The sequence below is a fragment of the Acomys russatus genome, chromosome 25 (assembly GCF_903995435.1).
Source record: "Acomys russatus chromosome 25, mAcoRus1.1, whole genome shotgun sequence".
NCBI lineage: Eukaryota > Metazoa > Chordata > Mammalia > Rodentia > Muridae > Acomys > Acomys russatus.
Genome location: NC_067161.1, coordinates 11,293,981 through 11,311,494, shown reverse-complemented (window position 1 = coordinate 11,311,494; position 17,514 = coordinate 11,293,981). Strand labels below are relative to the sequence as shown.

Sequence of the window (17,514 nt, the reverse complement as noted above, 5' to 3'; positions counted from 1 at the left end):
CATACCAGTCTTTGTAGTTTTCTTCCTCAAAATAAGAATCTCCTGGAGCCGAGGAGGGTGGCACATGCCTTTGATCCCAGCACTTTGGAGGCAGAGGCAGGTGGATCGCTGTGAGTTTGAGGCCAACCTGGTCTACAAAGTGAGTCTAGGATAGCCAAGGTTATACAGAAAAACCCTGTCTCGAAAAACTTAAAAAAAAAAAAATTTTTTTTTTTTTTTAGGTGAGCTGAATTAGCTGAGCACCAGCATTGTGAAGCTGCTGCTTTAGTAGGTGAGGTGTGGCTGGATCACTGTCCTCACGGAGCTGCACCCTCAGTTCTCTAAAGAGCCTCAGAGATGCCAGCCCAATCTCCCCACTCCCATAGAAAGGCAATTTCCCGTAAGATCCTTAGGATTGGTTTACTCCATGTCCTGAAGCTACCTTCCTTAGTAGTATAGTAGTAAGGAAATTTGCTCTAATTTCCAGGATGGGTTCTGTGGCGGCAAGAGGAGTAAGTGCTCTGGAGTGCATGTATTCACCTATAGAACCACAGCTACATTCTCAGGGTACTTGGGCTGTTGGTGGTCCTGGTGGTGGTTGTGCCCTAGCACTTGTTTCAGAGCAGCTCACTTTAGTTCAGAGTTTTCTGCTGTGTGCCGGGTTTTGTGTGTGGAGAGTGGATGCTGAGAGCCGCGTCATCCTAGGTAGAAGGCAGGCTAGGTCAGCTGTCAGAGCTAGCAAGCATTGACACTGGCTGTTGTGCAGTGCATCACATGGACTTTTCCTTTGGATACTGTTGGGAGCAGAACCACCTTGGGAGAATTGCCGGTTCAGCCTTCCTCAGGAAGGCTTGCACTGCAGAGCCACAGCAGCCAGATTCTAGGAAAGTTGGAGTCTTAGAAGCATGATAGCGGCTCCTGCCTGACCTGACTGCTGTTTTTTGACTTCCTCCATTGAATGTGGGCACTTAGCCATCCTACGTCTCCTCCGAGTGAACTTATTCTGGACACAGATAGAGAAAATGTATTGCTTCTTCTTTACACTGTTGCCCAAATCCACAGCATTTACTGCATGTTTTTTTCTATTATCAGCTAATTTTTTTCTTGGTACAGTTTGACATTTTATTTTATGGATATTCCATTGGTCCAAATTACAGTCTTCTACTGATTCTATGTATTAAAATGTCTATCTAAATATAGATTTTATTTATGGATTCCTTTTATTCTTAGTTCAGAAAGAAAGAAAGCCAGCCTGCTTGCCTCATGGTCTAAGCGGTGCTGTTTTTTGTTTTAAGGCTTAGCTTATCCTTTGCAGATGCTATTGGCAGTGAGTACTATGTCTGGATCAGAGGGGCAGGGGAGGCACCCGGTGGATAGTTTAGAGAAGTGGTCATGAACAAAATGGACTCCAGGTTCCTGGCCTGGAAAAAACTCTTGGGTGAGAAACGTTTCTGTTTAGGAGGTGGCTTTCTTGGTGTTTGTTTCCCATGAGGCCAGCTAACCACTGACTGGCCCATGGCCTGAAGGAAAAGGTCAATAGTCTGGCATTTCAGGTGGTTTATGACTGGCAAGAATGTGCTCAGGCAGAAAGGTTCAGCCTTCTTGGAGCTGCCCTAGAGGGTCTGCTGGAAAGACCTAGTCCTCAAGGTGGTCCCAGTGGGTAGACAGGAACAGTCCAAGGAAGAGAGGAGAAGTCAGTTTTTGCCTGAATAGGAACATGGCCAAGAGTGAAGGAAGTTTATAGGTGTAAGGACTGTTGTGTGTAGGCTGGGAAGACCAGGCAGACCCTGTTACTTAGCTTGTTCGTAGGGAGACTGGGTTTATTTGCAGACTCAGATCTTTTGCAAAGTAAGCCCCAAGAAGTTGGTAATGTTAAGGAATTCATGCTGAGCACCATGGCACATACTTTTGATTCCAGCATTCAGGGGGCAGAGAGCCAGCCTGGTCTACAAAGTGAGTCCAGGACAGCCAAGGCTACACAGACAAACCCTGTCTCAAAAAACCAAAAAGAAACAAAACAACAACAGCAAACAAAAATTAAAAAAAAGAAAGAAAGAAAGAAAATTTATATTGGGGCTGGAGGGATGGTTTAGCAGTTAAAAGCACAGCAGAAGACTCAGGTTTAATTTTCAGCACAGACATACATGCAGGCTAAACACCCATGCACATAACTAAAAATAAAACGACGGGCTGGAGAGATGGCTCAGTGGTTAAGAGTCCTACTGTCTGCTCTTTCAGAGGTCCTGAGTTCAATTCCCAGCAACGACATGGTGGCTCACAACCATCTATAATGAGATCTGGAGCCCTCTTCTGCCCTGCAGGTGTATCTACATGATAGAGCACTGTATACATAAAATAAATAAATACATTTTTTAAAAAACGGAAAAATTCACACTCAGCCTGGTATAGTGCTGCATGCCTTTAATTCCAGTGCTCTGGAGATAAAGAGGATCATGAGTTGGAGGCTAGCCTGGGCTACATACATAGAGAGACCCTACAAAAAAGGAAAACTGTTAAACCTTTTTTGTTCTTTCAAATATACTATTTTCCTTGAGTAATTCTATATTCAAATTAGTTATTGAATATTGACCCAAAGTATTTTCAAGTTCTGTAAGTTTGGGCAAAGCTATCAAGATAATTATCACACAAACTCATTATAATTTTATATTTATTTATTTTGTGCATTTGTGTTTGATTCTTGGAACATGCAGAGGTGGAAGGAGAAAGCAGACTCCACAAAGTTGTCCTATGATATCCACATGTGTTCTGTGGTATATCCCTCCACCCACTGCCAACACCACCTAAAAAAATATAAGAATAAGTAGGGCTGGGCGTCGAGGTGCATGCCTTTAATCCCAGCAGGAAGGCAGAGGCAGATAGATTGCTGTAGGTTCAAGGACAGCCTGGTCTATTACACATCCATTTCCAGGACAGGGCTACAAGGAGACCGTGTCTCAAAACTAAATGAGTAAGCTTTATTTCGAAATACTTGAAGTTACAATAAACACCCCACTCAGCTTACCTAATGTGAATGAATACCTTTCAAAACCACAGTGTTAGCATTGGCCAACACTTGTGATGGAACTTTAGACATTTCAGATCTGTGTGCTTCTCCCTGTCCTGTTTTCCTGTCGCAGATTACCATGTTGCATTTAGCTGTCATGCCTCTCCCACCTCTCTAATCCTGTGACTTTCCTTATTTTCACGACCTTCCATTCTTTTGGGGGTAGAATACTGGTCAGCTATTTCATAGAATGACCCACAATTCGGATTTGTCTGATGTTTCTCTTTTTAAAGTGTTTGTTTCTTTTGAGACAGGGTTTCTCTGTGTAGCCTTGCCTGACCTAGACTTTCTTTGTAGACCAGGCTGGCCTCAAACTCACAGTGATCCACCTGCCTCTGCCTCCTGAGTGCTGGGATTAAAGGAATCCACCACCATGTCCAGCTCCCGGCTCATTCGTTCTTTCTTTCGTTTTATTTATTTTTGGTTTTTCAACACAGGGGTTCTCTGTGTAACAGCTCTGGCTGTCCTGGAACTCGCTCTGTAGACCAGCCTGGCCTCGAACTCACAGAGATCTGCCTGCCTCTGCCTCCTAAGTGCTGGGATTAAAGGCATGAGCCACCACCATCCAGCTGGCTGTCCTTTTTTTTAAAAGGTTATTTGTGTATAAGTACTTTGTCTGCATGTATGCCTGCATACCAAAAGAGGGCATCAGAGCTGCTATAGATGGCCATAAGCCCTGATATGGTTGTTGGGAACTGAACTCAGGCCCTCCAGAAGAGCAGAGCACCCAGTGGTGTTAAACACTGAGCTCTCCAGCCCTGTGTGTGATGTTTTCTTGTCAGTGGTTATAAGGAACCTTATGAACTTTGATCTCCACATGCAGTCAACGGTTTATCCACAGAATTGAGATGCCTCCTGCATCCGGTTGTGGTTCCTGATGTCTGTCTGACTGATGTTAGATGAAGTTTATTGTACTTTACCAAAATTAACCCTGTGGTCCATGATGCTCTCAGTATGTGTCATTTATTATAGATTTTTATTTTGGAAGGGACATTCTTGCTTATCCAGTCAAATCCTTGTAGATGACACAGATAACTGGGGATTTGGAGAGTTCTTGACTGGTGAAGGTTGGCGCTGACCTGGAACACAGACTCTCCACACAGTCACTATCTACAGGTCTAGACACCCTAGGAACTATGTAGGAACAGTGACATCCGAATAGTGGAGTCCTCCTTCATAGGACTGGTTTCTCTTTACAATATTTAAAGCCAGGCATGGTGGCACACACCTTTAGTCTCCACTCTGGAAGCAGAGCCAGACCTTGAGTTTGTGCCCAGCCTGGTCTATGTGGTGAGTTCTAGGACAGCCAGGGCTAAGGAAGAGAGACCCTGCCTCAAAAGACCCCCCCCCCGGCCCAAATTATTTATTTTACTTCATGTGGACGTGGGTCTGTGTATGCCACAGAACATGTGTAGAGGTCAGATCTTTTACAAGATGTGTCCTAGGAATTGAAGTCAGTTGAAAGGAAAAGTTAAAGTGCCTTTACCTTCTGACTCCACCTTACTAGCCTGAGACTTCTTACCCCCCCCCCCCCTTCTGAGACAGGGTTTCTCTGTGTAGCTCTGGCTGTTCTGAACTCACTTTGTAGACCAGGCTGGCCCCAAACCCACAGCGATCCGCCTGTCTCTGCCTCCTGAGTGTGTGTGCCACCACGCATGGCACTTCTGCATACTCCAATTCTTGCTACTTTCTCAGCTGGTAGTCTGCATTGCATCATGGCTTTTGTGATTTTTTTTTTTTTTTTTTTTTTGTGGTTAGGCTTTATTTATTTATTTATTTATTTATTTTTCGAGACAGGGTCCCTATGTAGCCTTGGCTGTCCTGGACTCACTTTGTAGACCAGGCTGGCCTCAAACTCACAGGGATCCGCCTACCTCTGCCTCCTGAGTGCTGGGATTAAAGGCGTGCGCTTAGTTTTAAAACCTCCTCAAATTTGTTTTCATGTAAAACTGTAGTACCATTTGTTGTATGACCTTTGCCTTGAGTCACATACAAATCTGAGGGCTGTTTGAGCGTTTTTTTTTTTTTTTTTCCTGTTTGAGGTTTTTAATTAAAAAAATTTTTTCCCCTAAAAGACAGTTTTACTAAGTAGAACAGGTTAACTGAGGCTTACTATCGTAGTCTAAGCTGGCTGTGACCTTAAGACCCCTCTTTCTCAGTTCCTGAGTGCATGTACCACTATGTCCAACTTAAATGTTTGTTTTCAGACTTGATCTTTCTGTTTTGTCCATGTTAGCCTTAAACTCACAGTTCTGCTGCCTCAACCTTCCAGTAGCTGGAATCACAGACACAGTCACCATGTCCACCTTTTTGTAGCTTTTTAAAGATTGAACCAAGGGTGGAATTTCTTCAGGTTCAGACCTTGGGAGACAGGAATGTCAGAAAAGTCAGGACTTCGGTTTGTTTGCCTCAGTCTGCAGCAGTGGCTCTCAAACTTCCTAATGCTGTGACCCTTTAACAGTAAAATTATTTCCGTTGCTACTTCATAACTAATTTTGCTGCTGTTATGAATTGTAAATATCTGATATGCAGGGTAGCTAATATGTGACCCCTGTGAAAGGGTCATTTAACCCACAGGTTGAAAATCATTCACTGGTCTACAGCCTCCTTGCCACATGGCATCAGTAGATGATATGAAGATAGAAATTAGAAGTTAGGGTGATGGTGCAGTCAGGAAAGTGCCACTCCAGCATGAGGACTTGAGTTCTGATCCCTAGCACCCATGTAAAAGCCAGGTGAGCATGTGTGACCCCAGTGCTGGGAAGTTGGAGATAGGCTAATCCCTGTAGCTCAGTGATCAGCCAGCCTAGCCTGTTGGTGAGCTCCAGGTTTAGCGAGAGACTGTCTCAAAAAATGCTGTTGAGAAGTGATTGAGGAACACACCTAATGACAACTTTTGGCTTCCATGTATACTCACATGCACACACATGTGCACACCCAACCACACAAAATAAAGGTAGGGCAGATAAGAAGATAGACCAGCACCGCATATAATGGGGAGGTACTTGGAGGAAAGGGTGACACTGCTTTCTGAGACCTCTACCAACAATGGCTGCTAGGCAGAGAGCTGGAGGATCTCTGGCCTGTGGAAACCTGTGGTTAGGTGCTCAAGAATTAGCTGCAAGAATGTGGAATCCAAGGCTGGCGTTTTCTTCTGTTTCTGGTGACACCAATTCTAATTGGTAGAGGTGTGAGTCATGCTTGTACAGAAAGATCTGCCCATCTGTACATGTTGATTTGTACACGTTGAGAATGTTTTAAAATTCTCCTTTGGACTTAGCCATGCACAGTGGCACAGAGCCTCTGTATTTTGCTTGGTCATTATTGATTTTATTAAGAAGCTCTTTATTCAGAATGTGTAGCTAGGGAGCTCAGCAGGAAGATGGCTAGGGACAAAAACCGAGCTCTTGGGGATTCCTGCCCATCGGCCTTTACTCACTTGGTGGGCAATATTCTGGGGACTGGTTTTCTCACTATTTCAAGTAGAGAATAGCTTCTAAGTAAAAACAAAAGTTTGACCTAATCCAGCATTTTCCTTTTAGGGTCTCTCAGCTATTACAGTTGTATTACTATGACTGTACATTCATGCATGGGAAATACTTGGTGAGCAGAGTATCTTCGGGACTCTGGAGCTTTCTGACAGGCCCCTCTTTAGCTCCCAAGAAATCTTGCACCTTGCCTGGAGAGATGCTGTTGACATGGGTGATGGGTAAGCCATGTCTTGCCAGGATAGAGATGAAGGACAATGGGAGGGGAGAACACAGTGAGCCAGTGTGAGTGACCAGAAGCAGTCTTAACTGCAGCAATGACATGGCTAGAGGAGCTGAGGCACCTTAGCATGTCAAGTCATAGGCTGCTCTGGAGGGCAGTGGACCCTAGAGGAATGCCCACACTTTCAACCCCCTCCCCCACTTTGTAGCCCTGGAGGAAGGTTCTTTCTGTATGACAAATATTCATATGTAAGAGTTCATCTCAGCGTTTGATTTGGAATCCTGGAGGACAAGGTGTTTTTTTTTTTTTTTTTTTTTTTTTAAGTTTTTCGAGATAGGGTTTCTTTGTGTAGCCTTGGCTGTCCTGGACTTCCTTTGTAGACCAGGCTGGCCTCGAACTCACAGCGATCCACCTGCCTCTGCCTCTGGAGTGCTAGGATTAAAGGTGTGCAACACCACACCTGCCAATGTTGTTCCTGTAAGGAGCTGGATGCCGGTTACAAGGTACCAGGGGCAGAGCTCTAGTCTGGAAGGGAAGAACTCAGCCTGCAGGCCCCAAAGCTTCATTCTGCTTCTCAGACTAGATTGTGAAGCTAAAAGAATGTTTGTTGAATGAATTTAATTCCTAAGGAAATATTCATGTTCAGGTGATGGATAACAGGATTTTAGATTAGAAACACAAGTAACTTTAATATGTTAAATTAATTAATTTTAGCAAAGCAGAAGCAAGGACTTATAACTATTATTGTTTTCTTTTCTTTTCTTTTCTTTTCCTTTTTTTTTTTTTTTTGAGACAAGGTTTCTCTGGGTAGCCTTGGCTGTCCTGGACTCACTTTGTAGACCAGGCTGGCCTTGAACTCACAGTGATCCACCTGCTTCTGCCTCCTGAGTGCTGGGATTAAAGGCGTGCGCCACCACACCCGGCTACCTATTATTGTTTTCTAGCTAAGATTAGGTTGCACTTAGTAAAGCTTCTAAATAGTTTTTTGTTGTTGTTGTTTGGTTGTTTGGTAGGTTTTTGCTTTTTTGAGACAGGGTTTCTCTGAGACAGCGTTGGCTGTCCTGAAGTCATTTTGTAGACCATGCTGGGCCTCGAACTCACAGTGATCTGCCTCCCTCTCCCGAGTGCTGGGATTACAGGTGTGAGCCTCTGTGCCAGGCTAAGAGCAAATGCTCTTAACGATTGATTAATTTATTATTTATACCGTTTTCTGCCCACATATTTGCCTGCACACCAGAAGAGGGCATCAGATCCCAGTATAGATGGTTGTGAACCACCATGTCGTTGCTAGGAATTGAACTCAGGTCCTTTGGAAGAACAGACAGTTCTCTTAACCTCCGAGCCATGTCTTCAGCTCCAACACTTTCCCCTCCTCTGAGACAGGATTTCTTTGTGTAGCCTTGATTGTCCTGGACTCTCTTTGTAGATCAGGCTGGCCTCAAACTCACAGAGATCCCCTTGCTTCTTGAGTGCTGGGATTAAATGCCTGTGCCACCACACCCAGCTGTATCATTCAATTTCTGATACAATTCCCATCGTTACTGATTTCTTCCTGTCCTGTACATAAATCTCATTTGGAAGATACTAGTTCATTTATCTGTTTAGCAAATATCCCTTAGTGTTTAATTACTCATTCTAAAAGAAATTAATGAACAAATGACTGAATGAATGAATCTGGAAGTCCAAAAGGCTTTAGGGACCTTATGTAGCATCACTGATAAGGTTCTTCAGAAGCTCATGCCTGCTCCCCATTAAGACTTCCTGCTGAGGCCGTCCTCTTCCCAGAGCCTCTCCTGATTGCTCTCCTGCTGCTCCTGGACCCTTTTGTTCTTTGCAGCTGTCAAGGTTAAGAGTTAACAGTATTCCTTCCCTCAGAAGTCATCACTGTTAACTCATTGGTGGATTCCTATTGTGTACCAGATGTTTTGTCTTATTATTCCTAAAAGTTATACATACATTAAAAATAAAATTCTTATAGTGGCTGCATAAATCATCCACCCTCTCTTTTTCTTTTGAGAAAGGGCCTTATTATGTAGCCCTTGGCTTGACTGGAACTCCCTTCTTAGACCAGGCTGGTCTTGAATTCAGAGATCTACCTGCCTCTGCCTCCTGAGTGTTTGGGATTAAAGGCACGATGGACCTGATTCTGGTTTTGTCTGTTTTTTGTTGTTGTTGTTGTTGTTGTTGTTTTTTAAATACCTGAGAACCATCTTGGTCAGGAACATCACTGTTTAGCTGGCTTCCATCTTTGGATAGACCAAGCTGTCCCATCACAAGTTGTGGCTCCCCTTGAAAGCTAGGCCAGTTGTATTATCTTTATTATATATACAGTGTTTTGCCTGCATGCATATCTGTGCCTCAGAAGAGGGCACCAGATCTCATTATAGATGGTTGTGAGGCACCATGTGGTTGCTGGGATTTGAACTCGGGCTCAACCTCTCAGCTATCTGTCCAGCCTGACCCTCTGTATTCTCATCTCTTTGAGAATTAATATCTTGCCAGGTGTGGTGGTGCATGCCTTTAATCCCAGTGCTTGGGAGGCAAGGGCAGTTGGTTCTCTGTGAGTTCCAAGCCAGCCTGGTCTACAAAGTGAGTTCCAGGGACAGCCAGGGGTACACAGAGAAACCCTGTTTCAAAAAACAAAACAAAAAACCCAAACCAAACAAAAAAGAATATTTCATTAATTTGTTTTTTTTTTACTTTTTTTTTCATGAGAATTTCTGTTTGATTTATTTGTTACATTTTGTGTGTGTGTGTGTGTGTGTGTGTGTGTGTGTGTGTGTGTGTGTGTGTACATACAAACATGTGCCATGGCATATAGTGTATTTACCACTTTAGTTGGTGGCATGAACCTGGGAGAGCAGGGCCTGAAAATGAGGTAAACTGAAGTCTCATGCAATAGCCAACTTGACAATTTATTAAACTTTAAGAAGAGTCACCTGAGTAAAGTGCACAATCACAAGGATAGGCTACACGTGGCAAAGTCATGTTTTTCCATAGGGGCATATGTGACTAACAACAGCTGGGGTAAACTCTTGCTCCTGTCTGGAGGAGTGCAAAAACTTCCAAGAACAATTTCAGGTTTTTGAAGAAACTGAGGTCATAAGACTCTTGTTTTCTCTCAAGCACTCAGAATTCCCTTCACACACCTCCATTCTTGGACTTTGTTTCGATAATGGTTGAAGTCAGAGGACAGCTTGTAGGAGTATGTTCTCTCTCTTCACTCTGTGCATTCTGGAGGCATCAAATTAAGGTCGTCAGGTTTGATATGCAAGTGCTTTTACCCACTGAGCTATCTACTTCCAATGTGAGACTGTTGAACTCAATACTCAGAAAAACCAACCAGCCAAACAAACAAACACCAAAGACAAATTGGAAGTCCTCAGGAAATTTCAAGTTTACAAATAAACTGTATTTTATCCATTCACTAGAGCCAAGGCCCAGTAAGTAGGAGTCTCTAGGTGTGGAAGTGCCACACTGACTTGGCAAAAGTGTGGCTGTGGATCATCTGAGGTGGTCACTGGTATCAAGGTGCCAGTGAGACAGGCTGAAGCTTCTATTTTGGGTTGGTTTTGTTTTGTTTTGTTTTGTTTTGTTGCGGGTAGGGGTAGGGCATTGGCAGCATGGTGGCAGGGTTTCTCTATGTAGCTCTGGCTATGCTGGAACTCTCTGTAGACCAGGTAGGCCTAGACCTCAGAGATCAGCCTGCCTCTGCCTCCCTGTGGGCTGGGATTAATAGCGTGCACAACCATGTCTGACTCTGAAGCTTCCATACCCGCCTCCCTTTTTGGTTTTTCAAGACAAGGTTTCTCTGTGTAACAGAACCCTGTCCTAGACTCACTTTGTAGACCAGGCTGGCCTCGAACTCACAGAGATCCTCCTGCCTCTGCCTCCCAAGTGCTGAGATTAAAGGTGTGCGCCACCATGCCCACCCTGCATAAGCTTCGATTCTTAAATCACAAGAGTGAGTGACTAGGATTTAGGGTATAGATGAATGTAGGAAAGGGTAGTGGTCAGTCTGTGACTGGGGGAGAGAATGTAGGGTTTGGTTTTTTTTTTGCTTGTTTAGTTTTTGTTTCTCAGTGTAGCTCTGGTTATCCTGGAACTCATTCTGTAGACCAGGTAGGCCTCAAACTCTGCGGAGTGCTAGAATTAAAGGTATGCATGACTGACATGCCCTGCCACTGCTGAGAATGTTGTTCTGGAAATAACAAGGTGTCTATAGTACATGCATAGAGCTTTTAATGTTTTTTGTGTATACATGTTTGCCTGCATGCATATATGTGCACCATGTGTATGTCTATTGGGTTCTCTAGAACTGGGGTTACAGAGCCACAATATCCGATGCTGGGAATAAAACTGGGGTGCTCTGGAAGAGCAGCCAGTCATCATAACTGTTGAGCCGTCTGTCCAGCCCCAAGGCAGAGGTGTTTTTGTTTGTTTTGTTTGCCTTGCCTATAGCCTTGGCTGTTCTGGAACGCTCTATATAGACCAGGCTGGTCCATCTGCCTCTGCCACTGGAATGCTGAGATTAGTCGGAGGTTTTGTTGTTGTTTTTCTTTGAGATGAAGCTTTACCCAGGCTGAACTTACTATGTAGCCCAGGCTGACTTGCTCAAACTGCTGGTGATCCTGTTAAATGCTGGTGTCATAGGTGTGTGTCACTATATCCAGCCTCAATGAACTACGTGAATGAGGTGCTCTGACTTCCAGAGAGAAGAGGCATAGTAGACTGACTTTTTGTTGTTTTAAATTTCTCTACAAATTAAAATTCCAGAATCTGTTGAGTAACCAGAAACATTTGCTTACCATAATTTTGGGTTACCATGTGGGCGGTAAAGTGAAGAGGTTATATCTCAAGAGGATGACTCACCCCTAGACCAGAATCATCTGGGTTCTCTGGCTGTGGGGCCTCTTCATGGCTGCAGGTTAGAAGAGACGCAGAGCTCTCCTTGGCATGTGGCCCTCTGGGCAGTGTACATCTTGCAGTGTGTGGTGATGGTCTGAGAGAGCTGTGTTGGAGGAGGCTTTTGTGTTCTATGTATTCAAATGCTGATTTCTGCACCTAGAGATCTGGATGCAGTCTGGACATCGTCTTGGTATGTTATAAGCATTGTTTTCCATCATCTTCTGATTGGTTAAATAAAGAGATGAACTGCCAGTAGCTGGGCAGAAGAGTATAAGATGGAACTTCAGAGAGGGGTCCTAGGTGGCAGAAGTTGCCATGAGGCCATGGATGGAGGAAAGAACAGCCAAGGAGAGACTAAGATGATAGGTAACAGGCCACATGACTGGGAAATAGGCCAGCTAGTTTTGTCAGGTTAGAATTGCTGAGTATCTGTCCAGCTTTAGTGCCTGAAGCTATTAATGAATTTAAAAGGTCTTGGGGTCATTATTTAGAGCCAAGGCGGGCATAGAAGGCCCTTTTTAATATACCTGTCTGGTACCCAGGGGCTCTGTCTGGAGTGCCTATGTAGTGGCCATGCCTAGACAGCTGAGTTGAGAGCTTCCTCTGCCTCTAGACCTTTACACTGGGAGGTCCTCTGTTGGAAGACAGACATCTTTTGAGCCTTTATATTCCTTGAGTGTTTGGTCAGATGTCACCATCCTAGTAAGAGCTGTTGCTACTTAAAATACACACACACACACACACACACATGCACACACGTTTTATGTCTATGAGTTTTTTCCTGCATGTATGTATGTACACCACATGCGTGTCTGATGCAAATGAAGGGCAGAGGAAGGCATCAGATCTCCTGGAGCTGAAGTTACAGATGGTTATACACCAAATCCCAGGTCCTCTGCAAGAGCAAGTACTCTTTAACTGCTGAACCATTTTTCCGTGCCGTAGTAAGAGCTTCTTGATTGTTTAGTAGTGTACAATTCCCAACCAAACAGTACTATCCTTCTGTGTAGCTTCTTAGGGGCCTATGCTTTGTGTGTGTGTGTGTGTGTGTGTGTGTGTGTGTTTTGTTGTTCTGTCAAAGTGCTGCAGCAATGCAGAACCAGATAGCAGGCACATAGCAGATGGAGTTGTTCAGGGGCTTTGGCTCTTTGGTGGCTGAAACTATGTTAGAGTGCTAGACCAGGCTCTGCCGTCTTACACAGTGTTTGTGCTGGGAAGCTGGGGTGTTGAGACCATTATCTACTGAATGTCCATTGTCAGTATCGCTTTGATGTTGATTTGTTTCTTTCTGACATGTGGAGACTGCTTGTTAGATTTCAAACCGTAGAGGAAAGTAAAACTTTAAAATATGTGAGATGTGTTTTGCTGGTACATGTTACAATTTGAACATGACCATTGCAGTACTAAGTGGCTTTACCTTCGTTGGTCCCTTTTATAACTTTGTCCCAACACTTGTCAAAACATGGTTTGGCCTGGCTCTTCCTGAACTCTCTATACCTTGTTTAGCCACCCCACTACTATAGCCGGGTGGTTCTATGTCTGCTAGCATGGCCCCAGTGCCTTAATTTATGGGTTTTTTATTTATTTATTTATTTATTTATTTATTAATTATGTACATAGCATTCTGCCTGCAGGCTAGAAGAGGGCACCAGATTTCATGATAGATGGTTGTGAGCCACCCTGTAGTTGCTAGGAATTGAACTCATGACCTTTAGAGGAGCAGTCAGTGCTCTTAACCTCTGAGCCATCTCTCCAGCCCCTAATTTATGTTCTTAGAGAAACTGATGAACAAAACGAATGAATATGTGTTTGTGAAGTCATAGAAGAGCTTGGGGGAATGTGGCATATTTGGAGAAGTCACTTCTTGTCCTATGCTGTTTTCAGTGGGGTATGCTAGTGACCCTGGCCCTTAAGTTTCCTGGGGCTGTGGAGTTGATGATGTGCAGTGAGCTGTGCAAATAATGCAGTGCCTCCTAAGAGAGGTGACCTAGGGTGTAGGCTCTACGGTTGGAAGTAGATGGTGGTGTGTTCTAAAGGTGCTGCTCTGTGGTGTGCTTCTATGCAGAGTGCCAGGCCATTCTAGGGCCACCTATTGTAATTCTGCATCTCATTAATAGACCCTGCCTCTGACTTTCCCGAGCCTATTTTATGCCTGTGAAACTGAAGCCAGGTTGACTTTAGGGCGTTTTGTATCTGTCCATGACTTATGGTTCAGACAGGTGTCAGTAGCAGAGGCATCTAATTTGTGTTGATTTATGTTGAAGTGCTAAATGTACCTTCAAAGAAAAGCCACCCCCCCTCCGAGAGAGGGTCTTTCTGTGTAGCCTTGGCTGTCCTGGACTCGCTTTGTAGACCAGGCTGGCCTTGAACTCACAGTGATCCGCCTGCCTCTGCCTCCCAAGTGCTGGGATTAAAGGCGTGCCCCACCACACCCGGCGAAAAGCTTATTTTTACTTATTTTCTGTCTTTTTTTTGTGTGTGTGTGTGTGTGGTGGTGGTAGTGGTGGTGGACGCATGGTTTTACTATTTATCCCTGGCTGACTTGGAAATTGCTATGTAGACAAGGTTGGCCATGAACTCACACAGAGCTTTGCTTTGTTTACTTCTGTCTCCCAAGTAGCTTTAAACTTAAATACATATTAATTAGGGGCCTGAGAGATGGCTTAGTGGTTAAGAGGCTCACTGGCTGCTTTTCCAGAGGACTCAGATTTGGTTCTTAGAACCCATGTACCGTCCACAACAGTTTGTAACTCCACTTCCAGGGGATCTAATACCCTCTTGATGTCCACAGACACTGAATGCTTGTGGTACACAGGCATATATACAAACAAAATACCCATACACGTAAAAATAAGTTTTTAACTTAAAATTTTTTCTATTTTATGTATATAGGTATTTTTCCTGTATATGTTTGTGCACCTCATTGTGTGCCTGATAGCAGTGGAGGCCAGAAGAGGCTGTCAGGTCCCCTGGAACTCTAGGTATAGACTGTTGTAAACTATCAGTGAGTACTGCAGATTGAACCAAGGTCCTGGATGAGCAGCTCATTGTAAGAGGTGTCAGACACAGAACCACATCTAAAGTTCAGTCCTTTAAGAGGGACACAGATGCTGCTAACAGCACAAGTTCCATCTGAGAAACCCTGGCAAATATTCTCTCCCAGGGGCTGGCAACTAGGGTAAAAAGACTTTGTTTTATTATCTGGTAAGGACTAGATTTGGAGTTCTCATATGTGGGAGAAAGTTTTACTGGTGACTAGAGGACAGAGGCAATGACCCCATTAAACATCCTAGAAAGAAGAAGATAACCCTACACCAAAGAGAACAGCAATTCCTGTTAATTCTTCAGTGGCCCTGTGGCTCCTCTGGAGCTTGGCATTGTGTAGCCATCTCTCAGCAGGGTTAGAGATGCTGGAGGCAGAGAAGAAACGCATGGGCATACTAACTTAGGCCGAGGTGGTACAGCAGCGGTGGAAACACACCTGGCAAAGATGGTACAAGTTCAAATGTCTACACAGGAGCTGTCTTCCTGCGGGCCTGCCATCTCCTTCTCAGCTGTGACTCTTCCAGCAGTGAATTTAGCAAGAGATCCAGGCAGGTGCCTGAGGAGGTGCCACCCAGGCACCATTCCTCACTTTCTGGTCCAGCTTCTTTTGGACTCCTGGCACAATTTTGGCTGCTTGACAACGCTGTTTCCAAATGACATTTTATTTGACATTTCGCTTCTGTAAGATTATGCCCAATATACCTTTGATTTAAGATTTTATTTATTACTAATGGAGTGGCACAAAACTGTATAGAAAGAAACACCTAAGAACTTGTATCTAGCTGCTGTGAAAAACACCCTATTTTTCTATGGTACAGCAAGACACTCCAGAATACAGATGAGACAAGTCAGAGACCTGAATGAAAGAAGTCTGGCCGAGCCCAGTTACAGTCCATATACTTCCCAGAACCTGACACAGAGAAGAGTTTCAACCCAAGTTTTTGCTAGTTGTGAACACATGACACTTAATGCTGATATTTTCTTTTAAGTTGCTTGACAGTAGGCCAGGTGTTGGTGGTGCACACCCTTAATTCCAGCACTCGGGAGTTTTGAGGCCTGCCTGGTCTACAAGGCAAGTTTGAGGATAGCCAAGACTATAAGAGAAACTCTGTCTCAAAAAACAAAAAACAAACAAACAAAAAGAACAACAACAAAAAAAGATGCCTGCCAGCATCACTCAAGCCTAAGATAAAATTCCATTGAAATGTTGAAAGTGGGGCTGGCGATAAGGCTTCGCAGTTAAGACCAGCCATTTTTTTTTTTTTTTTTTTTTTCCCACTGCAAAATACAGCATCTGGTTTCGGCCAGTTGCTGGTGGATTAGACACAAGCAGCTTTCTTGGGAAAGTAACTTTACTGGCACATCAGAGCTGGCCATGTGGTTTTGGGGTGAGGCTTGATGTCTTTTGCACTGGTCCATATCAAGGATACATCAGATGCTATATTCTGCAGTGAAAAATGGCTGCTTAGGAATGTCCTATCTATGGCTTTCTAGATCTGTTTTTTGTTTCACTCTTGACACCGCTCCCCATAAACACTATTAGTTATAAGAAATACACACTTCCTGTTCTTCAGCTCTCATGCCCTCCTAACCTCTCACATACTTGCCTTGGTGACCTGGCTGTTTTCTGTGGCACTTGCTGTCTCATGTGTGGATAGCTGTTACAAAGGAAGTTGGCAGGGTTTGTACCCAGTGATGCTCTGCCTTTTTCTGAGTCCATTCTGCCTGATATTTTTAGAGTCTGCTGGAATAGGTTGAGCTCTGTCAAGTGAGCCCTGTGCTTTCTAATGAGCCCCACTCTGGCCAGCAGCTGCCATAGGGACCAAGAGCCATTGGCCACACTGCTCTAGGTAGATGCTTGGATAAGGGTCAGTAGAACCCAGTTCAGGTAGACTCATCTTGGGACACAGTGCTCTTCTCTGAGCTTCTGTTCTGGAGGCTTTTATTGTAACCATGGAAACCACTCAGATAGATAGTAAGGAAGGTTCTGTAGACACATGCCTAAAAACCACAGGCCCACATATCTGTTTCCAGTGGTTTGTCTTCCAGTGGACTCTCCAAGAGCCAGAACCGTAAAATTAGCAGTCAGGAAGTATGAGCTGAAGATAGTTTTTCTAAGTTTTTATTGTTTGTGTCCCTCAAAGGATGTTTAATATCTATCCCCAAATAACCAGTTTGATGGGGGACTATCAAGCCCAGTTCTTCTGTGACTTCTTGCCTTATTTCCAGGAAAATAGCTGCAGCCTGTGGTACTGTCTGTGCAACCATTGTGGCCAGCTCTTTGAAACTCTTCCTTCTTGAATGTCACTCAAGACTTGGTGGAACTTGGGTCCTCACTGCTATGAAGAAATACTAGTATGTGTGGGGGTCTGGGCTTGGTCTCAAGCTCCATTGGCGCCTTTCCTGGATTAGTTGGGTCAAGAAGTATGTTGGTGCATAGTTAGGTTTTTCAGATCTGAGTCTGCTTGTCACAATTTCTTTTCTTTTCTTTTCTTTCTTTCTTTCTTTCTTTCTTTCTTTCTTTCTTTTTGATTTTTCGAGGCAGGGTTTCTCTGTGAGGCCTTGGCTGTCCTGGACTCACATTGTAGACCAGGCTGGGCTCGAACTCACAGGGTTTCTCTGTGTGCTTTGGCTGTTCTGAAACTTGCTCTGTAGACCAGGTTGGCCTGGAACTCAGAGATCCACCTGCCTCTGCCTCCCCAGTTCTGGGATTAAAGGTGTACGCCATCAACACCCAGCCTGAGTTTATTTTATGATGATGTGTGTGTTTGTGTGTGTGTGTGTTGAGGTGTGCTCAGTGTCCAGTC

At 44.2% G+C, this 17,514-nt stretch overlaps 1 protein-coding gene across 1 annotated transcript in view; it reads left to right on the top strand.

Moving 5' to 3' along the window:
* Nucleotides 1-17,514, top strand: part of Pdpk1 (3-phosphoinositide dependent protein kinase 1) — a 65,226-nt gene that overhangs the window by 12,115 nt on the left and 35,597 nt on the right. The window lies entirely within an intron of this gene.